The 27,295-nt window shown below is 38.8% G+C and overlaps 1 long non-coding RNA gene across 2 annotated transcripts in view; it reads right to left on the bottom strand.

The window, feature by feature from the left end:
- The window catches only part of LOC109447154 (uncharacterized), a 240,793-nt gene that overhangs the window by 32,472 nt on the left and 181,026 nt on the right, over positions 1-27,295 (bottom strand). The gene's annotated exons all lie outside the window — the stretch shown is intronic.

The raw sequence follows: 27,295 nt of genomic DNA, 5'->3' as shown, positions 1-27,295 counted from the left end.
TAACTGCACGCTACTAATAATTATAGCAGATCAGCTATTACCATCCTATCAAACTCGGTTATAATTAGCATTAATACTATTTATTCAAAATTCCCATTACCAAAAGGACATATCTGTCTCCTTTTGCATTTGTGATTTTCATATACTGACAGACTAAGTAGCCCACTGCAGGTCACAGGGGCCACAGGGACCAAACATTTGAATTTCCAGACATTTGCGTGTATTTCATCTTCCTTGGGACCTTGCATTTGACCTCAACTGCGGCCTCTGATTTCCATTTAATTAGAAGCCGAGTGGAAAATCAGACCTTCACCCCTGGAAATCTCTTTATTTCCACCTGTGTTTACAAAAATGATGACGACTTGCAATAAACGTGCTGCTCTCATTGACTTCTCAAAATGTGTTTGAGGGACCAGCAATGATAATTTGGTCCGAAGCCCAGCTACTTTGATTTAAATGATCACACAAGCAACTGTGAATTTCATTTCTTTCCTAGGTCCATCTGCTTCCTGGTGTATTAAGTCTTTGTAATAGGTCTGGAGAAGTACCTCATTAGGCACGGAGGTGACAGACTGCTTGGGCAGGAGAGGTCTGTCTCAGTTGTTCATGAAAGCCTTAATTCTTTAGCTGAGTGCTGACACCACCCACAGATCTGCTGTGTCCCAGTGTGGAGTGGCCTGCAAGTTACATGCTGTGAACACTGGTTTATTGACCCCTAATCTAGGTGCAATCACACAGAGCACCCTCATGTGTGACTGATTCGCTCACTTGGGTCAGCTAAGGACAAGGGGGTAAGTATAGGCCACTTTCCCCAGCCTCGCACCGTGTACCCCAATTGACCCATGTGCATTAAGGCTAGTGGTTTACAAGCTCTGTGGAGGTGACTTCATGTTGGCCTGGGTAGAGATGGGTGGGGTGGGGGTGGGGTTCTGAAGTTCTAAATGACCCTCAGCTATTTTAGACAGAAAGACTCTGCTTACATTCATTTTATATTTTGCTTCTCTGTAAAATTTTATTTCTGAAAAAGTATTCTTGGGTCCATTTATTTTTTTATTTTTGGAAACAATTTAGGGTAATTGTTCCAGCTCATCTCCCCTCTTAATCCTTCCCTTCCCCTCTTAAATAGGGTGATTGTAGGGACTTCCCCAGAGCTGTTTGGTATATTCCTTCTAACACAGAGTTTACGTCCAGGGTGATTTGAGGGGTGTATTCCTTGTTCCTTAATCTCCACCAGTGCCCTTCCCAGCACCTCCTGTATATAAAGCCTAATCCAAGGCTTGTTCAATTTGAATGTGTACACAATTCAGTCGGTTATTTCATTAAAATGCAGACTCTAATTCAATAGATCCAGGGTGAGACCTGAGATTCTGCATTTCTCACAAGCACCCTGGTGGTGCTGACGGTGTCTGTGTGAACCACCCTCTGAGTAGGAAGGGCCTAAGTAATTATATATTTGAACACGAACACAGCCTGGAGACAAATCCCGTCTTACTCCATCACTAATTGATGAACCTTACCTTTGAGGTTCAGATGCAGAATCGGAGGTCTGAGGAGAGCCTAGACAAGGGTTGATTCATGTTCCAGGTAGGATGGAGCAGGACAGTGTAAGATTTCGTCACACTATTCAGAATGGCACTCAATGTAAAACTTTTGTCTCCGTTTTTCTCTTCCTATGATTTATTTCCTTGCTCATAGTTTTTCCTTCTTTCTTTGAATATTTTTTATTAGTTTCAGGTGTACAAAACAACATAATGATTAGACATTTACACTCTTGCAAAGTGATAAACCCCCAAGTCTACTACCCCTCTGACATCGTACATAACTGTTACAATACCATTGACTACATTCCTTATACCGTACTTCACATCCTGTATATATATATATATATATATATATATATATATATATATATATATATATATATATATATATATATATACTATTGTCATGCAGGGTGTCATCATGCGGGGGTCTCTGCTCCCGCTCCCCACATAAGAACACAGGATATGGTGAGGCCAAAAGGGAACACCCACGGAGCCATAAGTAGGGAAGTCATACCACTATGGTCTCACTGGAGGCTGGGTTCACCGGACATGCGACCTGCTGTCCGCTTTTCTGCCAACCGACCGACAACTCTCCTCCACTCTCCTCGACTCTGCTCCTCTACTCTCCTCGACTCTGCTTCTCTACTCTCCTTGACTCTTCTCCATAGCCACAGCAGTTATATTAGTGGCCAATGGCTCAATGGTTACAGCTGACGGCCAACTAGCCACAACTGACGGCCATCTACCACCCGAGTCAGCACCCCTCCATATGAGGCCGAGAGCCTGGAAACTGCTCTTTGGGGCTCTGTCCCCACAACTATACACACATATATTTAATTAAAGTTAGCATTCAATATTATTTTATATTTGTTTCAGATGTACAGTGCAGTGGTTAGGTATTTATATTTCTCTCTTTTTTCACTTTTTCATTGTTCTCTTTTTTCCACCTCTTCTTCCTTTTCTTTCTTCTCCCCCTTTTCTTTCTCTTTGCCTTTCTTCTGTCTTTCCCCCAGTCTCTTCACACAGCCTGTTTTACTCCTTACTACTTATCTCCTCATCCCTTGTCCCATCTGCCCCGCCCATTGTATTATCCTAAAAGAATACTCTGCTTTCTTTCCACCCTTTTCCTGCAAAGACACCTCTAGGTAGATGTGTAAGTTTGGGATACAACAGAGCAAGAAGACAGATGGTGAACAGCGAGCTCCGGGAAAAAGCTCTTGTAACAATCTGACCCCCCTCCCTGCCTTTTTTTTTCCTTTCTTCAGTTTTTCCTTTCTTATGAAGGTACCTGCATTAGAATTTGTTTTTCCCTTTGGGTAAGCTTTGCTAACATCCCTCAAAGGGAATGCTAACAAGCCCAGGGTATTTTCCTGGCATCGAGAACTGTAGAGTCCAAAGAAAGTCATGGAATACCCAAAAGGTCCTAGATATAATCACTGATTATTTCATTGCTGTTGTGATGACCAAAATAATAGAATCTATCATTTGTTGAGTTCTCATAGGTGCCAGATGCATGCATCGCTTTATTTAATTTCTATAACAATCCTCTGAAGTAGGCACTCTCGGTGTTCTTACAAATGAGAACTCAGGAGGCTGGGGTGGTTAGAATTGGCCCAAGGTCACAGAGCTGGTGTAGAGCATATCTGGAAATAGCACTGTCTTCACGACAGACATAGATTTCATGCAGACATTCGCAGGAGGAAGTTAGAACAGAGGGGCTTTTATGAAGCTTCTAATCTTTATAGCACAATACAGTAGAATTAATTCCGCAGACCTGGTTTAAATCCTGGCCCCAACTAGTCGTGGATTATACATATATTGTCTCATTTAATTCTCGTGACCATTTGTTTGGTCAATTATATTATTCCCATTTCATAAATGAGGAATGCAAGGGTCAGAGGTCATAGGCAACTTGCCCAAGGCCACACAGATCTGACTCCAAATGTAAATTTTACTTACTAAATTAATGTGGGTTTTAAGGATAGAATTTCTTAGGCAGAAAAGGCAGAGGAAATTCTCCAGACACGGAGGAGGGAGGTTGTAGTCAGAATACAAAACAAGGAAGACAAGCGCCCGGTATTTATAGGATGTAGAAGAGATTGCTTTTTCTGGCTTATTCCCACTTGCAAACTTGAGTGAGTCACTTATCTGTGTAAGTTAAAATTCCTTTATATGTGAAATGGAGATCATATCTGTCCATGCAATTGTTGCATATTTGAAATTTTACAGTGTCAGTAAATACAAATATGTCGTACTAAAATAAAAGGAACAGTAGCAAAATTATACCAAATGTTGCACCACACGTGTCAGACTAGGGTGGGTCAAAAAGGTTAATTTTTAATTTATTTTCATTTTTCTTCATTATTTTTCAAATTTACTAGATGGCCATATTTGCTATTCTATAGTGAGAAAAATATTTTTTATTTTAAAACATGAATACCTATTCAACTTTACTCATGTAATTGCTTTAGAGATATTTGAGAAAGCATGAAGGTTACTATATAAATATAACAAATTGATACCAGTATTACTCTCCTCTTCTTAGTCACGAATAATGCTAAAATGTACCAGGACCCATCTAAGATTAATTTTTCTTCAAAGTACTTAATATTATATTTTAATTATTTTGAAAATTCATAATCACACATATGACCACATATACATATGGAAAAGTTTCATCTTCATTGTAATAACGACATTCTCAGGCTTTTTTGTGTTTGTTTTTTGGCATTTACTATATGGAAGTATTCATTGCTCACAAACTAAGAGGAGGGGTCAGCATGAACTGGGGAATACCAGAGGTACCTTTTCAGAAGCAATGAAATTCAAACAAGTTGTTCAATACATGTCCTGCTAAAGAGAAAGCTTGGAGGCAATCCTGGTAAGGAATCTAATAAGGGTTAGGGTAAATACATGTAGAGAGGAATAAACAAGATACACACAGACAGGTTCTGAGTAGGATGAATCAGAGGGGACAGGTTACAAAGTTTAAGACATAAGCTTGAAACTCTATAGGATATAGGAAAATCATGTAGTAGAGGGTTTAAAGGTCAGACGTGATCAATACAGTGGGGACAGTTGAAATCCTGGAGACTGAATATCCAAGGCCTAATTTCATTCCCTAATTGATTTTTTCAAAGCCAACTCAACACATTTGACAGTTAGAGATGGATAACTATTTCAGAGGGGAGAAGAAGTAGGAAAGGATCTAGTCTTTCCTGGACAAACATAGGCACTAGAAGCCAGCTTGTTAAGGGCTTTTATATTCATTTATTAACGGATATTTTTCCCAAGAGTCTATTATAAATCAGTTACTTCCACCCAGGCTCTGACATAAGTACTCATGAAATTTTAGTGTAAATCCTTTAACCTCTTCCAGCCTTATGTTTTTATCATAAAAATTTAAGTATTAATCCTTGACCTTGATTTTTTTTTTGAGAGTTTTCCTGAGGACTATATTATTTCAAAATTATTAAAGTACTTTGATTTGCATTTCCCTAATAGCTAGTGAAGTTGAGCATTTTTTCATATATCTCTTGGCCATTTGTATGTTTTCTTGGGAGAAGTGTCTGGTCAGGTATTTTGCCTATTTTTAATTGGATTGTTTGTTTTTCTGTTGTTGTTTATATATTTTGGATATTTTAGCCCCTTATTGGAGGAGTTGTTTGCAAATATCTTCTCTCATTCAGTTGGTTGCCTCTTTATTTTGTTGATGGTTTATTTTGTTGTGCAGAAGCTTTTTAGTTTGATATAGTCCCATTCATCCATTCATTTATTTTTGCTTTTACTTCCCTTGCCTTTGAGGTCAAATTCATAAAATATTCTCTGAACCCAAGGTCTGTAAATTTACTATCTATGCTTTGTTCTATGCAATTTGTTGTTTCGGGTCTTATGTTTAGGTCTTTGATCCATTTTGAGTTAATTTTGGTGCCTGGTGACAGATAGCAGTCTAACTTCATTCTTTTGTCCATGGCTTTCCAATGTCCCCAGCACCATTTATTGAAGAAACTTTATTTTCTCCATTGTATGTTTTTGGCTCCTTTGTCAAAAATTATCTGCCCCTATATATGTGGGTTTATTTCAGGGTTTACAAATGTATTCCATTGGTCTATGTGCCTATTTTTCTGTCAATACCATACTGTTTTGATTATTGTTGCTTTGTAGTATAAATTAAAACCAGGGAGTGTGATCCCTCTGGCCTTGTTGTTTTTTTTTTTTCTTTTTGTAGGATTGCTTTGGCTATTCAGGGTCTTTTGTGATTCCATAGAAATCTGATGATTTTTATTGTTGTTGTTCTATTTCTTTAAAAAATGCCATTGGGATTTTGATCTGGTTTGCATTAAATCTGTATATTGCTTTGGGTAATATGGTTATTTTAATGATGTTGATTCTTCCAACCCACGAACACAGAATATCTTTCTATTTCTTTGTGTCTTCTTCAATTTCTTTTAATAATATCTTATAGTTTTCAGTGTATAAGTCCTTCACATCCTTTGTTAAATTTATTCCTAGGTATTTTATTCTTTTTGTTGCCATTGCAAAAGGAACTGTGCTTTTTTTCTCTTTTTTTTGTCCCCACTTCTTTTCTGAAATTTCATCAATAGTATATAGGAATGCAATAGATTTTTGTACATTGGTATTGTATCCTGCAACTCTACTGTATTTGTTTATTGTTTCTAATAGTTTCTTGGTGGAATCTTTAGGGCTTTCTATATAAAGAATCATGTCATGTGCAAAAAGTGACAATTTAGTTTCTTCATTCCTTATTTGGATGCTTTTTATTTCTTTCTCTTACCTGATTGCTCTCATTAGGACTTTCAATACTATGTTGATAGGGCCCATCTCTGTCTTGTTCCTGATTTTAGAGGAAAAGCTTTCAATTTTTCACCATTAAGTAGGATAATAGCTGAGGGGTTGTCATATATGGCCTTTATTACGTTAAGGTATTTTCCTTCTGTACTCATTTTATTAAGTGTTTTAATTATAAATGGATGCTGTATCTTGCCAAATGCTTTTTTTGTGTGTATCTATTGATATAAGTGTATGATTTTTATCCTATATTTTGTTATGTGGTGTATAACATTGATTGATTTGCATATGTTGAACTATCCTTGTGCACTTGATTGTGATTTATATTTTTAATGTGTTGTTGTATTTAATTTGCTAGTATTTTATTTAGGATTTTTGTGTCTGTATTCATCAGAGATATTGCTCTGAAGTTTTCTTTTTTTGTGTTATTCATACCAGGTTTTGGTATCAGGGTAATGCTGGCCTCATAAAGTGAGTTCAAATGTATTGCCTCTCCTTCAAATTTTGGGAAGAGTTTGAGGAGGATAGGTATTAAATCATATTTGAATGTTTGGTGAAGTCATGCTGTCTAGAATTATAGGTGACAGTTATTTCTTCCTATTAGAATATATTAGAAGTATCTGTTCATTTTAAGCACACTCACAAATATTTAATTAAACTATAAGTTAGGTTAAGTACCATCCACTGGCTTTGCAATGGGATAGATGATGATGATGACAATGATGATGACGTCAATAACCAAAATTTTGAGTTCTTACCATTGTACAGGACTATCTTTTTTAAAAATCATTTTACATCTATGAACTAACTTTATCTTGTCAAGAACTCTGTACAGTAGATACTATTATCCCCACTTATATGTGAGAAAGCTGAGACCCTAGAGGTTAAGAAACATGTCTAAGACCTCAGAGCTAGTAAGGGTTGTTGATAGATTTCAAGCGCAGGTAACCTGGATCTCGTGTTACAAAAATAGCAGTGAAAGAAAATATGAAAATGATAGCATTGTATATGAAGTTATTTTCCAGCTATCTTTTAAATTTCTAATTATGTACATATATTTTAATTTTCCTCCTTTGATAAAACTTTACCAGCAGTACTTAGCCTTGTTTATTGACCATAGTTAGAGACTTTGAAGACTCATAAATAGAACGTAGGGGGAAAATTGAAGGGAGAATGTAGATTTACTGAAGGTAACTGAACAAGAGTTTGGAGCTAAAATGCAGGGAGCAAATGGAGTTAATTAGCATGCTTATGAACATATGAAAATGTACTAGGTGACCAATATTGTAATAATGCTGCATAACAAACTACACCCTAAATCAAAGGTTTATAGCAAACATTTATTTCTCTCTCATAGGTTTGCAAGTCAATTGGGAAGCTCCGGTTTAAACTATGAGTTGGTTCAGGTTGGCTCCATCTGTGTTTTATTCTAGGACTCGGGTTTAGGGAGTAGTACCTACGAGGGTATAATTTTCTTACGGTATATGGCTGGAGGGTGACAGACCAAGTCAAAGAACACTAGCCAAGACACTAGCCAAAAGAAAGCCTCTGGCTACTTGTTTGTACTTTACATTCATACATATCTCATTGGCCAAGAAAGTCACATGGCCAACATCAAGTGGAGAAGAGAAATTTCTCCTCAGTGAATAACGACAGAGGTGGGAGGAAAGGAAAATCATGATCCACTATTATAAGCTACCACAGAGAGGTCATTTGAGGTTGAAACAACTAACCCCCTACTTAGTGAAAGGCAATATGACTACACCGACTGGAAGGGGTAAGAAAAATCTTAATAAGAAAGAAATACTAAATTTAATGGACAAACACATCACCACTGGGTGGTACTCTTATTCCAGGACATCTTTTTGCAGGATGGATATGTACTTGAGTGGTCAAAAGAGGACATTTGCAATAGAATATTTACAAGGTGATTTTCTATAACTCAAGCTGTGAATACATTTTTATTTCTACTTCATGATGTTAGTAGGTGTAAAGTACTCAAAACAGTGCCTGAAAGATAATAATACTGTGAGAGTTTCCAATGATGCTGATAATGATAAAGATGATGATATCAAAACTGTGAGGCATTTCTGTTATTTGATGCATGCTTTCTCTTGCTTTAACTCAACAGCACGTTCTGCAATATAACCCAGAATGCTTACATCCTAATGAAGACTGCTCCTAGGTTGCCGGTCTCATGACCAAGAGAAAAGAAAGTAATACATTCTGGTAATGCTGGACATTCTTAGTAATATAATTTTGCCTAAGCCATTAAAGTGATTTACAGAGAGGTTTGGGGGAGTCAATAAGAAGTGTGCAAGAAAGATTTGTTTGTCTTCAACTCAGTTTTAGCTCTCAAGGATGGAATAGCTTTTACTTAAAGGGACAAACCTGGGAAGATAATTTGGCTCTTATAACGCTGGCAGAAGATATGGCCAAGAATGCTCCAATCTAGGAAAAGTGTTCTGTATGCAGCTATATACGGTGTTTCCCCGAAAATAAGACCTAGCTGGACAATCAGCTCTAATGCATCTTTTGGAGCAAAAATTAATATAAGACCTGGTCTTATTTTACTATAATATAAGACCAGGTCTTATAATATAATATAATATAATATAATATAATATAATATAATATAATACCCACTCTTATTTTACTATAAGACTGGATATAATATAATATAATACCCGGTTTATTATTAATTTTTGTTCCAAAAGATGCGTTAGAGCTGATTGTCCTGCTAGGTCTTATTTTGTGGGAAACCCAGTAACAGGCAATCTCATAATTAATTTATTCAAGCATGGTGAAAACTTTAAAATGTATGCAAAGCCTATAAATAATCACATTAAGCAGCCAACATCCCAAAACATTTAGCCAACTGTCTTTTTTCTATGAGAGGTCCCTACATAGCAAGAAAATAGAACACTTTCTTTAAAAACAAACAAACAAAAACAAGCATTAAGTCAAGGACTTAATAGCATGAAGGGAAAATATATCCTGAGATGGTAGGGATCTTTCCATCATAATGCTTCTCTTTCTGTTTGGAATATTAATGGAGAATTTGTTTGGAAAGAGGAAACCCTGTCAATTCCCTATCCTCATATGTTTGGAATTAAAGCTCGAATAGTATGTTCTGTTCTTCATGGATGTGTCTAATCAGGAAAAAGGCCCAGAATCCTGGAATGTCTGTACTTACAGCCCTTGAAAACCACCATGAGACAGTGAGAGAGAGTGTTTATGTCACTTTCTAAAGTGCATAGTTAGTGACAAAGTAGGCACAAATGACCCAGATGTTTTTATTCTAAGTCCAGTGTTCAGTATTGGCATAAATTTAATATAGTTTTCCCCCAACTATGTATCTTTAGGAAAAATCATGTTAATGTTTTCATTTTCCTTTTCAGCAAAATTTAAGGACTAGATAAGTAGCTTTGCCAAAGATATCCCTTTTACTCAATTATTTAGATTCCCTCTTTAGGAGCCGTTCCTAACAGAGAAATGTTTCTTCTCCCTTCTTTGTTATTTTGTGCATCAGGTTCAAAGACTTACCAACCAAAGGAATCACGGCAAATCTGAGAAAAACTTTTGAGGATTCCACATATATAACATGTTGGACAACAGAGTCAGATTTGTGACTGGTCTCCATTCCATTGTAGAATGATTATTTCTTGGAAGAAATTTTTTTGCTGAAATTTCTTAGAAAAGTAAGCTTTGAAAGATATTCTACTTAAGAAGATGGAGTCATCAGTTTATCAGTTCAATCTGATAAATTTAGATAGATATAGTTAGAAGATAATTATTCACCACATGCTTTCTGGTGCATGAATCAGCACTTTGACATTTGAATCTTAGAGATTCTTTTTTTTTTTTTTTTTTTTATAAAAGTTTATTGGGATGACAATGGTTAGTAAAGTTGCATAGGTTTCAGGTGTACAATTCTGTATTACATCATCTATATATTACATTGTGTGTTCACCACTCAGAGTCAGTTCTCCTTCCATCACCATATATTTAACCCCGTTTACCCTCATCTACTGCCCCCTTACCCTCTGGTAACCACTAAACTATTGTCTGTGTCTATGAGTTTTTGTTCCTTCATTTGTCTTGTTCCTTTGTTGCTTTCAGCTTTATTTCCTACATATCAGTGAAATATGAGATTCTTAATTTTAATTGTTGGCGAATATTCAATATTTGTCTTTCTTAATCTTTAATATTAAATATTTTGACCCAGTCTTCCTTCAGTCTCTCACGTACTGTGTTCACTATCTAAAAACAGACACTTAAAGAAGTCAGTGATAATCAGTCTTCCCATAAAGCTAGAGAAAGCTTTATTGAAAGATATCGTCTTGCCTCATCTTCAGATGAGGACATTGAAACAGAGCAGTTAAATGACTTACTCAAGACTTCCCTGACTAATTTCTGTTTGCAAGTTTCTATTTTCAACTTCTCCCTCATTTTCTCAATGCCTCAAAACCCTCTTAGTGACAGGTATTGGGAAAGACAAACTTCTTAGTCCTCTCTCCTCCTTCCTTCAAGGACTGAAGAGCGTTTCATTATTAATCGTTTATATATTATCTCTACACTGCCTGCCTCTTTATTAATCACCTGTATGGAATTTATTGCCATTAATCATCAGATGTGTGTCTGAGTATTACTGGTAATTATCTCTGAATGTTCATTACCTGTCAGTTTAATTACTTGTTTTCCCCCAGGAGTATAGATGCATAGGTTGACTCAGGTCCTTGATTCTGGGTGTGTGTGTGTGTGTGTGTGTGTGTGTGTGTGTGTGTTAATGTGTTTACATTGTACTTAAATCTGTGTGTGTGTGTGTTAATTTTAGAGGCCAATTACCATTGCATGAAGTAAAACTATATTTCAAATATGTATTCCTATCCCTTGGTCACCTATGAAACAACACACTTTTTGTGGACTGTGAAGGCCAAAGGTCAAATATAATCTATGATCCTTTTTCATTTAATCTTTTATCTTCCACAATTCATTGGAGTTCTGTATACATTAATTGGTTTTACTTCTCCAGGAGTAATCACTATGTGTCTAAGGGGCTATTTGTTTGCTTGTTTCATTTGATGTTTGGGGGTATAAGAAAAGAGTGAGACCAAAATATGTAATCAGTACCTGTCCACTTTTCTAAGAGTAACTACATAACAGAAGGTTCTATATACCCTCAGTTTTGGATGAGTAGAAGTAGAAAGATAGTTTCTGTGTCTTAAGGGCATTTAATTCTACAAACAATTCTCAAAGAGTGCCCAGAGCAGAAGAACAAATTAAATAAAAGCTCATTCCTCTCTGAGAAGGGCATTTCGCTATAGCAGAAGAGTGACTGCCATCAACGAACATACAGTCATATGGGTAGAAGAAAAAGAAGAGGATGGAAAAAAAAGAAACTAACACTTGTTGAATGTCTACATGTGCTATTTTATTTCACCCTCCCAACAACAGCTCCTATGTCCAGGTCCCATTAACTCCAAGAATTTGTCCAAGGATTCTCAGATGGTAAGTAACAGAATCAGAATTTAAACAACGATCTGCCTGATTCTGAAATTCATACTCTTGCTACTACACCATGCTGCCTCAAGATAAGACATCAGATAATGAACAAATGTAAAAATTAGGAGAAACATAGGTAGTGTTCCTCTCAAACCCAGAAGAGGAGTTCAGATACTTTCTAGGTAGGTTGTCCAGAGAAATCTCTATGGAGATGATATTTAAACTGAAGAACATGTTGAATGAAAACATCTAAGCAATCCCATTGTGTGCTTGTATGTTCACTCCCTAATGGAGTCTTAGACGCCTAGAAAGATACCAGTTTTCCAGTGGATTTCATGAAGGCTATCGTTCATTTTAGTGTTAAATGCTTCAGAAAAGAGATGCGTAGACTTCTGTGCAGATATGCTGTCTTTGTGAGCTAGACACTGACTGGAAGAAGTGCTGTTAAAACACATACGTAAACACACACAGATACTCAATTTACTTCTTGTTCTAGGAAGATATTTATCTTTTTCTCACCACTGAAGACCACTACTGCTGAATATCTGAAAGGCGTTTAGCGCCCAAGATACCTCTACAACCAATTTATCCATTTAGTCCGTATTGATTTATTGGATGCATCCCCTCTATACCCAACACCGTCCTATGTACATTGGGATTCGCAGAAAAGTGCTTTGGGAGATTTAAGACATGGCTGCATTTATCAAACATCTTATAATTTACTTCAGATTTAACAACTATAGCTTATATTTATTGACCTTACTATGTGTCTGGAACTACTCTAAGTGCATGTCTGGATGTGCTGTCTTATTCAATTGGTTCAACTGAAAAGGTTCAAGTGGAATCAAAAGTCTGATTCTTCCTCACATCACAGTATGGCAGATGAGTTAATTGGTGGGACTTATTATGTGTCAATGAACATGAAAGCGCTTTCTACATTATAAAATGTGACATGGATTTAAGAGAAATGCTGGGCATTTCATTTAGGGTAGGAGGGTAATTTGAAGAGCACATGCAGGTATCAAAGAAGACTTTTAAAAAGCCAGATAGCAGAGTGCAGAGTTTAGATGGTGAGTCCCCATTTACAGATGGGGTAATGAAGTCCATGAGAGGCCAACTGAGGTGTTCCAGATCACATTGCAAATGAGTTACGGAACCATTCAAGTCTGCTGACACTAGATCTACCGCTCTTTCCTCTAACCCTCACACCACTTGTCAAGTATACACTCAAGCTAAAGGGAATGCTAAGCAAGGTGCATTGGGGTGGACGAGGCAGTCTCTGTTATAGGTCAGCATGATTATCCCCGCCCCTCGCTCCCCAGAGAAGGAAATTAGGGGCATGGACAACTCTAAATTGTAAATGAATAAAAGCACACAGAACAGTGAAAGTGATAGTGTCTTAACTGTCTAGCACACCTACCGTGTTTCAGGCTTTATACTACGTGTTTTGCATATTATTTTGTCATCCTTTTGACAACCTCTTAAGAAAAGTGCTTTCATCCCCATTTTACAGCTGGTGTCAGAGTCGGGGCCCAAAATTACTCAACAGGTAAAGGTGAAGCAGAGATTCAAACTCAAACCTTCCTGAATCCAAAATATGCTCTATTTCCATCTACTGCTATGCTCTCTCTCTCAAGTGGAATAAATCTGCTATATGAACTGTCCTCCTGTCCTCACCACTCCCAAATTTGACCAAAACCACTTAACCAAGGTGTAAGGAACGTTTCTTAACTATTTGGGGAGAAATTATTTTCAGGGCAAGAAAAGAAGAACCTTAGAAGTAGGTTCTTCCTTCAATAGATAATATCCCATGACTTATGGGTGGAGAAGAAACTCTAGATGAAAATGTTTCTGCAGGTCAGAGTTTTGATGTGATGAGTCCATAACCCTAGCAAATCTTTACAAGGTATCTTCTCTTCGTGATGTCAGTGGAACTCTGATATCTGATTGGCATTTGGCCGAGATAGATGCCGGCAAATTGTTGTTAAGAAATCTGGCTTCATTTGGAGGAGTCTTTATTGTAAACCCAGGAGTGATGCATTCCGTGACCTGGGAGAAATCCAATATGCCTCAATTTCATATAGTTAGATATTAAAATTTCAGTCCTCCATGGAGAAATTGGATATCTTTTGTTGAATTATATGTTATTGTAGTTTTATATGTTTCTATTTAGAGCTGATGCTATCTGAAAACCTGTGCTTAAATGAAGATTATGTTTTGCGCAGTTAAGGAACCAAATTCCCTTTCTCCCAGAATTATCTAGTTCACCTTCTCATTTTCCTCTCTTCTTGTTCATATGTCAGCTGTTTAATTGAGATGTTAAGGTCCCTCGCAGCTCTGAGTAGCAATTTGAAACCAGATTTCTCCATAGACTTGGGAGCTAGCAGCATTTGTGAGAGAGGCTGATCCAATTATCTAGCCTGAAAACTCTGGAGAGATAAGATTTTCCAAACTATGTTGTTATGTCCAGGGTTCCCTCATGGTTAAAAATAAACATTTCTATTAAGTGACAGGCTCTTTGTCTGAGTTGGTTGTGTACTTGAAGGAAGAGGAGGGAGCTGTCCCTTAGGGAACCAAAGTGGAGTGTGTCACATCTTATAGCCACACCTTCTTTTTATATTTTTTTAATTTATTATTTTTTTTAAATGGTCTTGCTCTTATATTTAAAATCTGGATATCTGGAAATTAGTTACCCTTTCAATTTCGTTTTGTCACAGGCCTCTTTGCATAGTGCACCAGAAACTCTGAACAGGAAAAAACCAAAACAGATGAAGTAACTGTTGTAGAGATGTAGGTGGTTTGTTCAAGATCACATAGCAACTTCGAATGACAGTCACGAAGATGAGAATCCTGGTTTCCCTGTTCTGTCTGTGCTCCGTCCTCCACAAGGTCAGTGAGGTGCTTTTCTCACCTTTCCAATCTGATAATATGCACATTTCATTATTTCGGACGTTCATTTATTCAGTTCATTCATTCGATGGTATTCATTCATTTGATGGAGTGAAGACTGACTGTGGGCCTATCATGGTACCCATCTCCCTCTATAATTTTTAAGAATTTATGTATCTGTATTGATTAGGGTTATTCATTGTGAGTTTACTCTGGTTAACATCAGAAAATAGAAACACATTGGAAAGATCTCTGAGGGTATCTCAGAGAAACTGGTTTGGGGATAATCAGGAGAAAAGGTATTCTAGAGTGGAGGAAAAAAATGATAATTTCCCAAAAGGCAGACAGGTCAATTGTTCAGTAGAAGCAGACAATGGAGAGGACAGACATCAAAGCAACTCTGAGTAAATTAGGGGATGCATCCTGGAGGAGGTGACACTTGAGCTGATCCTTCACGGACAGGGAAGATTTCTATATGCTGAACTAGAAGGGGGGAAATGATAATTTTTATAAGAATTCAAGATCCCTTTTAGGAAACTTAACCCGTGAACATGTGAAATGATGGGTGATGTTGGAAGGTAAACTGGTATGTGATAAAGGGCCAGAGTGAGTGATATCAACATTATGTCAGTTTCTCCACACTCAAATTTATTCTGGCCCAACTTGGGTCAGATATGGCTGTTTTGCACTGCTTTTTTTTCTTTCTTTTTACTGTCATTTTCCTCTCTACTATGTGCCTTTGTCACTTCTCTTTCCTTTCTTTATGACCCATGTATCTCCTGTCCATTGTTCCTCTGCATGCCCATTGCCTGTCCTATGATTATTGGCCCTATGTTTAGGATATTAACTTTGGTATAAAAATTACCTACTTTGGAGTTCTACTTCGGGCACTGAAACAGGGCCCGGTTGGGACCCCCGTGATAGAGGACTTGCAATGTCCCTGGCCTCACCTTTCCTTGACCTAGAGCTTACCAATAGATCGTCCCCTTGTGGCTTGAGCTTGGAATGTCCCCGTCCCACCCTGTTACCTGTTTTAGAAAATTACCCTGAAACTTACGATAATACCCTCATGCTTACTGATTACAATCTTTACAACCTAGCATTTTTTCCAGGCTACTCCCATCACTGCTCCTGGGTTGATGACCACGTAGAGAAACATGGAGCCAGAGGGAAGCTTACATGAAGCAGAACTATCACTAGCCTCTGGAGGAATGCCCAAATTTTCCCTTAAACATCCTAAACTGGTCTGAGAATGCGAAGGCAGTTTTTGGAGGTATTAACCCTCTGCTGTCTCAGACCACTGGTGCTCTGATAATAAACACTTATCCAATAGTTCAACTCCTGTGTTGGTCTATTGGCTGAGCGGTGCAGGCAGCACGAGCCCCGCACTCGGTTGGCTTCCGGTTTCATCATGACAGCATGGGGCGCACTGTATTCATACCACCCATAGAAATGGTGACAATTATTAAAAAAAAAAATCAGAGTCTCTAGAAATGTTCCAAAGGGCATATAGCAAATGAAGAAATACGTATTCACCAAAATCTACTAAAACTTAGTAGGAATGGTGAGAACCTATAGTATCTAAACCAAGAGTTGCTCACTCCTCACTGAACGAGACAGACACTCCAGTCCAGACTGATGCTATCAAGACTACAGGACTCCACTTTCCCCAGGCTCCCAGTCGAGAAGCTTTCTTCCCAGGAGGAACAGTATGTCAGCATTTCTCATCCTGCCCCCAGCTACCTGTTGCTGAGGCTAAGTTCTGTGTGAGTACAGCCACACGGTGACCACTCCCTTCTTCTGCTCACTACCACCCTGACCCCACGGGTGGAATGAAGGCTTTGCCTTGTGTATGCACCAGGGAGAATACTGACAGGTGAGTCTCCCTTGTCTCAGCTTGTAAAACAGAGATTCCATGCTGAGAGAGGCGATCCCAGAAGACCCAATGTACTATCACTACCATAGACGAAGCACTCAGCTCCTAAAGCGGAAAGTGTCATTCGGAGAGAAACATGGCCTTGTCCCAACCTCCCGCTTCAGAGCCCTGGCTCAGAGATTTTGCCTAGGGGAAGAAGCAAGCCTTAAATCAGATAGGTCCTAATCTCTTCCCAAAGAAACTGACTTCATTTACTAAAGAGTGTGGAGAATTTCAAGCTCCAGGGCTCTGTCAAAAACAGTGGATGTTGTGATGAATGGCAATTGGGAAGATATTGGTAGATTCATTGAAGATATAGATGAAACTGTAGGCCAGATAATTATAAAAATGGACTACATGTAAATTCTAGAGTTGAAAAGTACAAAGACTAAAATGAAGCAATCACTAAATTGTTAGCTGGATCAGAAGACTAAAAGTTGATAAGATGATAGTATTCCCCAAAATTGATCTATAGATTCAATGCAATCCCTATTGATATCCTATATAATTCTTATAAGAAAACTAGTGATAAATTCTCATGACCTCAGATTTGGTAATAGTATTAGATATGACATGAAAAGCACAAGCAACAAAATAAACAATAGATAATTTGGACTTAAAAATGTAAAACATTTGTGCTTCAAAGGACACTATCAAGATAGTGAAGATAATGCACAGAATGGCAGAAAATATTTGCAAATCATATATATGTAGGGTGCGTACATCTCAATAATAAAAGACAAATTAGCCAATTAAAACATGGACAACAACCTTGAATAGATATTTCTCTAAAGGAGATATGCAAATGGTCAATAAGCACTTGAAAATATGCCTGATATCATTAGTCATCAGAGAAATATAAGTCAAAACCACAAGGAGAGACCACCCCGTACACACCAGGATGAATATAATAAAAAAGAAAGATGACAGCAAGTGTTGGTGAGGCTGTGCGGAACCTCTCATGTACTGCTGGCAGGAATGTCAAATGGTCGCTTTGGAAGACACTCTAGCAGTTTCCAAAATGATTGAAAACATAGTTACCAAGTTACTTTGCAATTCCACGCCTATGTATATACCCAAGGAAAATTAAAACATGTTCACACACAACTTGTTCACAAATGTTTATATCAATATTATTAATTAGAGCCAAAAGGTGGAAACAGACCCAACATTCATCAACTAAGGAATGGCTAGCCGTAGTGTGGTATATCCATGCAATAGAACGCTATTCAGCCATAAAAAAAGGAATGGAGTACTAATGCATTACTACAACAGGGATGAGCCTTGAAAACAGTATGCTATGTGAAAGAAGCCAGTCACAAAATACCACATATAACACAATTCCGTTTATATGAAATGTTCAGAATAGGCAAATCTATATAGACAGAAAGTAGATTATGGTTTGCTTAGGGCTCTGGCAATGAATGGAGCATAGAGCAGTGATAGCTAAGGGGTCCAGAGTTTCTCTTTGTGGTGATGAAAATGTTCTAAAATTGACTATGGTGATGGCTGAATATATTTGCGAATATATTAAAAACCACTGGAATGTATACTTTATATGGATGAATTAATTGCATGGTAAGACTCAATAAAGCTGTTCAGTTCCCGAGTGACAGTTGGTGATATATCGTTAGCAAAGCTACTTCCTGGACCTTAATTAATGATGGCAATGGTAATTAATGATGCTCAGAATCACATTGATTTGTTGTATTTTAAAGTTCTAAAACCCTTTCTCCCTTCTTTGTCTTTCTTCCCCAGGGTATCTGTGATGATTCTTCCTTTTTCTACATTGAAGGATTTGCCCCATTATCTATGTTTGCTGGTTTGTTTGATAGTATATGCAGCTGAAATTTTAAAAATATATATCTGGATTAGAGGCCCAGTACTGCCAGATTTAATTGCAGGTAAAAGTGCATTTGTATAACTAGGTTTTGGTTTTCATAAAGGAAAAAAAAAAAAGTAATTACTCATGGAAACAAAAGCCTCCCTCCTGGGAAACTTGATTCCGTAATAAAGACAAATAGGGAGGTCTGGCCAAACCACTAACAATTGGCCCAGTCAAGCTTCCTGGAATTTGAACTCAATTATGGTAGTATTCTTTGTCCTTGCAATAATGATGGCACTGGTAGTTCATGAAGTAAGGTGAGGAAGACAGACGGTGGCCCAGCATTTTCGGAGCTAGATTCTGAATTATTTACTTCCCTGTGTGAACTCATTCTTTCTCTTTGATTTCTTGCAGTTCACTCCCCACTTTTTCTCTGTACCTCCTTCTTTTCAGGTCTTTCATCTTGTTAAAAAATTAGCTTCCACACTTTGACCACTGAACTCTTCTCTCTACTTATAATCTCATTGTATTAACTGTTTAGCAGTAAGCTCCCTGTTTCCATGGGACTGATTTGTTCCCATCTGTAGTTTACGTTGGCCTGATCTAAATCTCCAGATAAGACCTAGTTAAGTTGACTTAAGATCAAATTTCTATTGCACAACTTATAGTTCAAGTTCTCACACTGAAATCTCTAACCCTAACAATTTACTTGCCATTGACCACAGGTACAAGTCTAGCTATTGCTCTGCCCTCTACCCCCACCATGACCAAGAAAACAAATACAAGCTTTAACATGGATGCTGTATGATGAGTCTCATTTTCCCACATGAAGGACAGAGCAATTGAAAATTACAGAACTCTGACCCTATCACTGCCTCCTGTGTAAAGAGAGATGGAAGTTGAGCTTAAAGATGCTACAGATCAGCACTGAGCAAGCTGCAACCATATGCTGCCCCTCAGCTTTGCCATATGGCTCTGAGTTTAACTCCAAACTGATTTTTCAGCACATTTAAAGGTGAAGGAGTTACAGAGGAATGAGAAAGCATTGCGGAAACCACCCACCAAGACTAGAAGAGATTTTAGAACGGCCAATTTTCTAGCATGTGTTCTCCAGCTGGACTGGGACAGAGGCAGAAGCAAAGGCTGACGGTCGGTGCAAATGAAGTGAACGCCTGTTGAGAGGCCCCAAGGCAGCTGGGCCTCTGGGGTTCATCGAGCAGCCCTGACTGTGAAGTCCCAGAGCACCTTAGTATAAGAACACTGAGAGAGTGTATACTTCACTTCTAAGAGAGTGAGGATTTTATTTTCCAGTTACATCATTTTTGAACTTCACATTGTTCTATATTGTAATGTCAAAGAATTTAATTTTTTTGGATGGGGAGTTATGTTATAGTTTCCCAATCTCTACTTTTAAAAATTTATTTTGCTATCAACTCTATTCATTTCTTTTCCTCCCTTTTTCCCTCTCCTCTCTTTCCTTCCTTCCCTCCCTCCTTTTTATCCTTCCCTCCTTCCTTCCATTAATTGACTTTTACGACTGTGTAAAATGCTACATAGAATACATATAAATGCAAAGAAAGGTTCCTATCATGGCAGAGTTCTTGGTTTTGGATGGGTATGAGTGATGAGAAAATGGGCCTCTGGGCTTCATCGAGCAGCCCCAACTGTGGAGTCAATGCAGGCAAGTATTCATAAAGACCAAGACAATATTTCTAATGAAATCCACAGAACAGCGAGGCCAGTGTGACATGATATGTGCGAGTGTGTAGGGCTGGGAGTAAGGGATGCTGAAGAAGGAACGGTGTGCAGATCAGCTGTGAGCTGAGCCTAAAACCTTGGAAGACGAGAGCTTTTCCCCTAACGACCTGAGTTATCACCTCCTTTTTGCACTCAATCCTAGTAGCTCTGGTTAAGGTCACATGTGCTCCTTCAGTGAAGAAACCAGATTGTGGGAATTAAACTGCAACGTACAAAGTAATAGGAGCTCCACCAGCCATTTACTTTTTATCTTCTGAAGTCAGGAAGAACACACACGAACTCAAAGATGCAAGATATTAAGAAATTAACCCAGAATAAATTGTGATCAGAAAGGTGCATTGGGTGTTACCCTTCCATGAGCAGTGAGAAATCTCCATGAAGTGTTAACATAAACAAAAATAAGAAATCCAGAAGTTGCTGCGATGGCCTTAGCCTACATTATGTCATGTTCTCCTTACAAGAAGCATTGTATGTAGAAGAAACTAAGGGTCACCGAAGTTAAGTGACTTGGTTGAAGTCACACAGCTAGAAAGAGATGGAGTAAGTATTAGAAGCAAAGACTTCCAATGGAATGGAATGCGGTTCAGTTATCATTGCATGCCATGTCACTGAGATTAATCTTTTATTGCGCCATTCAGGAAACATTCAATGGATATTTACTCTGAACACTTCCCTGTGCTGAGGTTTATAGGAGTCAAAGATGAGAAAGGCACGGTCCCTTTGGCATGGATCAAAGGGGCAGAGCCCAAATAGAAGCATATTTATGTTTAGTATTCTAAACTTATTCTTATGTTACCCAAAGCCCAATCTCTTTCCACAATGTCACATCAAGCCTTTTATTTCCTATCTCTTTTTGCATCTTCCTGCTCCTGGGAGCCTAAACCTTCTAAGATCAAGCAAGGCACTAGGAAATTTTGTTCTGTTTTGTTTTGTTTTCCTAGTTTAACTCAAAGCAGGAAAGGAGGCGAGTACTTATAGAAGCATAAAATATAAAATAGTTGGTTGAAAAGAGTTTCACCTTTACCACGTAGGAATCCATTCTTTTGGTCTATTTTTATTTATTTCCCCCATGGTGGCCATTCCATAAGAGTTTCTTTGTCCCACACTCTTCTTCTTAGGGTGGGTAGAGTCCCCTTTTCTCTACCCATCAACAACACCAAGGCAAGTAGGGAAAAACTAACAACTTATATTGAGCTCAGTAGCTAACAGAAATCTGGGACTTTGGAAGGAAGAGAAGCGTTCAGGACCTAGGGTCTGCAAGGGTAGGGGAGAGCACGTGAGGAATAGTGTTTGGGGGTGACACTCCCTGCAGTGGAAGGGAGAGTGCATAAGTAGGGCTTTCACAAAGGCTAGGGATAAAGATGGGGACCTGTGGAGGGTCCATGAGATACATTAATTCCACTAGGAATGTCACTCTGAATCCTGCACCAATCACCCTTTGGACTCCGTATGGATTGAATTATATCTCTTGAACCTCAAGGTAAGTGTTCACTGCATACTTTTCAGTGTTCAATGTCTAATTGTCAAGTTTGCATATTTATTCATCATTTTTCCATTTGATCATTTCCAGAGTTTTGGGTTCCTGTATGTGGGAGATAGGAGAAAAGAGAGCTACTTGTGGAATCAACCAGCTAGTTGACAAATAGTATTTATTTTCTTATGTCCTTACCCTTTTTCATCTAAAGATATGTGCCCTGGCTTACACAAGTATGTGCTGTCTGCAGTGATGTGTTGTGATGTGACCTGAAAGTCTAGCCTAGAACTGCATCACATACCAGCTCAAAGAATTTTGTGAGAGCTTGCCTTCTAGGAAAAAGAACAGATATTCTTTTTCAATTTCTCTTTCCTCATCTTCAAGAAAAATTGCAAGTAAGAGGAGAATTCTGAGTGACCAACAATCAATGGAAGGAGTGATTACATATCATCTACTCATTCTTTTATTCAGTGAATATTTATTGAGCACTTATTATGTGCCTGGTACCAACTATGCATCGGGGCTACAGCTAGGAATGTAACAGACAGTGTTTCCTCTACTGGATCTTATTTAAAGCCTGTGTATGAAATGAAAACCACATCAGTTCCTATTACCATCCAAAGTTATCACAGTCATTGAGGTAACTAATATGCATTGAACTCCCACTATTAGGTACCAGGCCCTATGACAGGCACGGGGTATACGAGTACACAGATAAACCAGATTTGACTGCTATCACCAAGGAGCTAGAAGCCCAGTGTGGGAGAGACAGACAATCCCTCCTAAGCATGGCAGGCACTTGCCATGGGGTCACTGAGGCGAGAGTGACAATGCCTGCCTGGGGTGGGGGGCTGGGGCCAGTACCAAGAAGATGCAAAATCTGTACAAAGGCCCATAATTCCCTACATGAGTGAGATGGCCACCTGTGACCCCCCCACAGTGGTTTCTTGCTTGGTTCTGATCATTTCTATTTTATATTCAAAGAAACTCAGTGATGTTAAAAATAATTCACAGGCCACGAAATAACAATGCCAGGAAGTGAGTAGGATAATGACATATTTTAAATATAACTCGATTACAGCATGCTTTCTCAGGGTCCGAATGGACAAGCAAAGAATCACCGGGCAGTTGGGGGGTAAGGAGGCAAGAGTCTCTTGGCCGCAATGAACAGGCTTCTGCCTCAGGTCGATGACCAAAAGAGGAGTTTTCTTCCCCAGGAACAAGGATGGTGTTTCCTGCAGCAAGAACCTGCCTTCTAATCCAGTTGCTATAACTTTGATTCTCTGTGTGTCTTAGAACTGGGACACAGGTACTCCCAGGGAAGATTAGTAGGAAAGCATCAGAGGAAGTATTTGTAGAAAAGTAGAGAGAAGCTCCAAAAGAATCACTAAACCTCGTATAGGAGATTTACATGACTCAGTATGGAAAGGCGACACTACTACAAAATACCAGCTACATAGTGAAAACAAATTCAGACACACTGCTCATTGATTCGTTCATCCCCTATTTACTGAGCACCTACCCATGGCCCTGAGACGTGAACATCAGATGGAGCCTCTACCCTCATGGAATGCAAATTCTACTGGTAAGGACAGACAATACAGACACGGGAAATTCAACATGATTTTAAAATAACACAGGAAGTGTCAGGTACATTTCAGGCTGGGGAGGGGTAGGCATTACTTAGGCTGTTTGCCTTGATATCCCCCTATAGGGGTGCATTCACTTGCCCCCGGTAGCAGAAGTATTAGGGAGAAAAACGTTGAGATGTACAGGGCAGAACTTAACGTGAGGACCCAGCCCTAGAGACAGGACATTTGGGTCACCTAGAGCCAGGAGAATACCCTTTCCGCCTCCACTTCAGAGCAGCACCTCGATACTACAGGTCACTGGAATGCTGGTCCCTGGGACATTAATGAATACAACTGGTAATGGGTATCCATGGAAAAAAAAGAGGTACACGGGTCAAAAATGTTAGGAAACACTGAGCACTATATTTCCTTTTGTAGATGCAAAATACACACTAGTCTAGTACATTTTCTAAGGTGACCTTGGGAAACAAATCTCTTTATTCTCTGTTTAACCATTTGTTTCCTTTATTTACTTGAACAAAGCCTATGTTTCTTTATCCTCTTACTAACAAGCTGTTCTTCATTGACTATAACATACCATTGATTGTAAGATGTATCAGTACTTCATTTGCCACTATGAAAGAAAAAAAAAACACGGCCAAATATAATTGTAATATGTTGTCTATGAGACACGTTATGATTTGAGAGATGTTACATGTGAAAAATGTGAAACTTAAAATTGTTGGTTAGAATCAGATTCAGTTCTTAAATATGCTAAACTACAGGGACCTTTCTTCTCTACGCTAGACTATGTTGTTATTGTTCACTTGCAATTTTCTTTTAATCACCTTGAAATAGATATTACAGGATGCTAAAGATGTAGCACAGATAACCCACTGAACAACAAAGGTTTGTGTTTCCTTTCCTAGTATAGAATATAACTGGTGCTGTGGGGCAGTACCATCAGTGACGGTGTGTGTGTGTGTGTGTGTGTGTGTGTGTGTGTGTGTGTGTGTGAGAGAGAGTTTTGGGTGAGGGTAAGAGGCATAAAGCTCAGGAGAAAGAGAGCCCTTGCAACTGGGTATGGCCTTGGGACTAGTTTAGGCCAATGAAGTGAGAGCACAAATGATACATGTCACTTCTGAACAAAGGTAGTTAGTATCTATGGGTCTTCACCACACTCTTCTCAAAATCTGGAGAAAACTTGGAGGCTGCATGCTGAATATGGAAGCATAACTATTGGATGGAATCAGATTCGGCATAATGAAATAAAAGGAGCCTGGATCCAGGAATCATTCTTGGAATACCTCCAACCAGGAATATCCTCATTGAGAATTTCATGAGCAAGAAATACATTTTTGTTCTGTTAAGTAACTACAATTTGGAGGTTGGTCCAGCACTTAGCTTAACCTAACACAGGTCAGCATTGTTCTTTCATTATTTCTTACTGAATACTCAGTACGTGCCAAATAATATTGAACACGTCTTCCAGAATGCTGGTGAAGAGTGGATTCCTCCACTGCCTGAGTGACTACAGGTCCTGAGTTGACCTGGCTGCACAGGAAGGGGGTGGAAAACCAAGTTACTTCCCACGCACTTGGCCAAGTCTCTAGTACTGTGCCCCAGGTGTAATTATTACTGTGCTGCAGTGAAAATTATGGGCCCAGGATGGTAGCTAATCACCACGTCTTACTTCATGGTAACACTGCAATCAGAGCTGTGTCCATCAACTAAAGCAAGTAAGATTTGCTAACCGAGGGAATAATTTCTCTTTTGTATTTGATATGTAGCCTGTCTTTTGGAAGAGGCACACAGAACCGAGACATCTTTGATGAAGGTCAGTGGTAATCCCATGAAAGGGAAGCACCGTTACAAGGGACGGTCATGAATTCTCTAGTCACAGATAGAATTTTCCAGGAAGAGTTCTGTACGTAACATGTATTAACATCTCATGAAACATAGTCTAGAAGACCATCTTGAACCTTTTCTGTCAGGCCTCATCTTGACCATTAAAGGGTTTTCTCTCCAATGACAGGAAGATGATCTTATATTACTCTATTTATTTAAGTGCTGTGTCCTAATAACAGGTCTAGCTATGTCTTGCTGAAATAACACACATTTACTCTTCTCAGGACGTGGAGTGGTGTGTGTGCATGTGTGTGTGTGTAGATAGGGGAGCAAGAACCTCAAGGTCTGAGTAATTCACAGCCTCAGAATACTATTAACATGGCATGTGGTAATTCTATTTGCAATTTTAGAAATATTGCTTTGATTTCAGGGTAAAGGATGGATTCACAGAGTTGCTACATTAGAAGAGGTAAGTCTGGTATTGCACTAATCTAGGCCCAGGGGTGTAATAATAATTGGACAATTATTATTGGACAATTGTCCAATAGATGGAAAATTCCGAATTATTTTGTAGATAAAATTTCTAGGACTTGGTAGGGTGTTTTGTTTTAAAATGTAGGCTTTATTACTCAGGTGTGGGAAGACCAACAGATCAGGAAGACTGTCATTGAAAAGACAGTGTGTTGCTCACAGTTCCCAAGAGGAGGGGGCATACCAACCCATGCAGGGCCACATGGGGAAGCACCAGGGTTCGTCGGGAGGCAGAAGGAGCGAGGGCAAAACATAGGCAGAATCCTGTACTGTGGTTTCTGAGGGAAAGGCGAGCAAAGGCAGGGGAAGCAGGCTTGAGATTGGCTAGTTTGAATAATTTTAGCAGGCTCTGGGGTGCTGGGGCTTTCGCTAGTTGTCTGGTAGCTGGCCTGGTGATGATAAGGGCAAAAGAACACAGCCTCCTAAAGTATAAAAGCCTGACAGAAGAGGGGGTTCAGCAATGGGCTTTGGATTGGTTAGTTTGCATACGAAAGGTGAGCCCAGGGCAAATCATCGGCTATCTCTAAGAATTGGCTAGCCCTGGGAGGGGCACTCTATCCTCAGCAAGACCCCCTGCCAGAGCATCAAGAATACAGGAAAAAATAACAAAATATAGTTAATTCACATTTGATGAGAGAAATGTGGAAGCCAAGGAGATATCCATTTTGGGTGAGTGTGTAGCAGTGGCATGCTGTTAACACTCCAGGGAACTAAACTTTATTGAGCACCTACTATGTGCCAGGCACTTGGCTAAGACCTTGACATAGTCCCAATAGTCAGAGCACAGTTTTGACAGGGGGCCTATTTTTGGCTTAATTTTAGAGCCGTGTTAAAGAAGTCTGCAAGCGTTTGCTCTCAGTCCCTATCACATGCTCCCTCACAACGTGATTCCGTGTATGTTGGATCTGCGGTGCCTGCACAGCGTCTTGACAGCACTATCTAGGTACCATACCAGTAATATCCCCCTTTTATACTATGTTCTTATTTAACAGGAACACTTGCAGCATTGCCGATACTGTCCTAAGAGCTTCACAAATACCAGTGTATTTAGTCCTGTGACAATCCTTTGAGGTACATAGTATTATCCCCATTTTATTCAGATTTTTAATTATCACTATAGCTACCAACGTATGGAATATACATACAGAGGAACCATGCACTAAACTAGGCGTTTGATGTAAATTAAGTCAATTCGATCATGCAAGACAAATGTGGTTGTCTCCATTGTAAAGACCAGAAAATTAAGGCTCAGTGGCTTATATCATTTGACTACTGTCACATGGCTTTATTTCTATGAATCTCATATGTGCCAGCTTCCATTGTTATTAAAGCTATTATTCCATTGTTCAGACCAGAAATGAAGGCTCAGTAGTTTAAGTGACTGGACCAATGGCACCAGGCATAAATTAAATCACCCAGCCTGAATTTGAATTTCAGTATCTTTGATTTTTCATCTCAATCTTTTCCTACTATTCCTGTACTTTTCAAACTGTGTTTCACTGGAACTTTATTTTTAATCAGTTTCATAAATATGAGTTTCTTCCCATGATTTTACAAGGATGGATGGAACTATGGATGCGGATGACCTAACCCCAGCACCTCAGAATGTGACTGTATTTTGAGACA

Source organism: Rhinolophus sinicus, chromosome 16, assembly GCF_057876585.1.
Source record: "Rhinolophus sinicus isolate RSI-liver-muscle chromosome 16, RSI-T2T, whole genome shotgun sequence".
NCBI classification, from domain to species: Eukaryota; Metazoa; Chordata; class Mammalia; order Chiroptera; family Rhinolophidae; genus Rhinolophus; species Rhinolophus sinicus.
The sequence above is the reverse complement of the archived record's forward strand: the minus strand, read 5'-3'. Positions and strand labels throughout refer to the sequence as shown.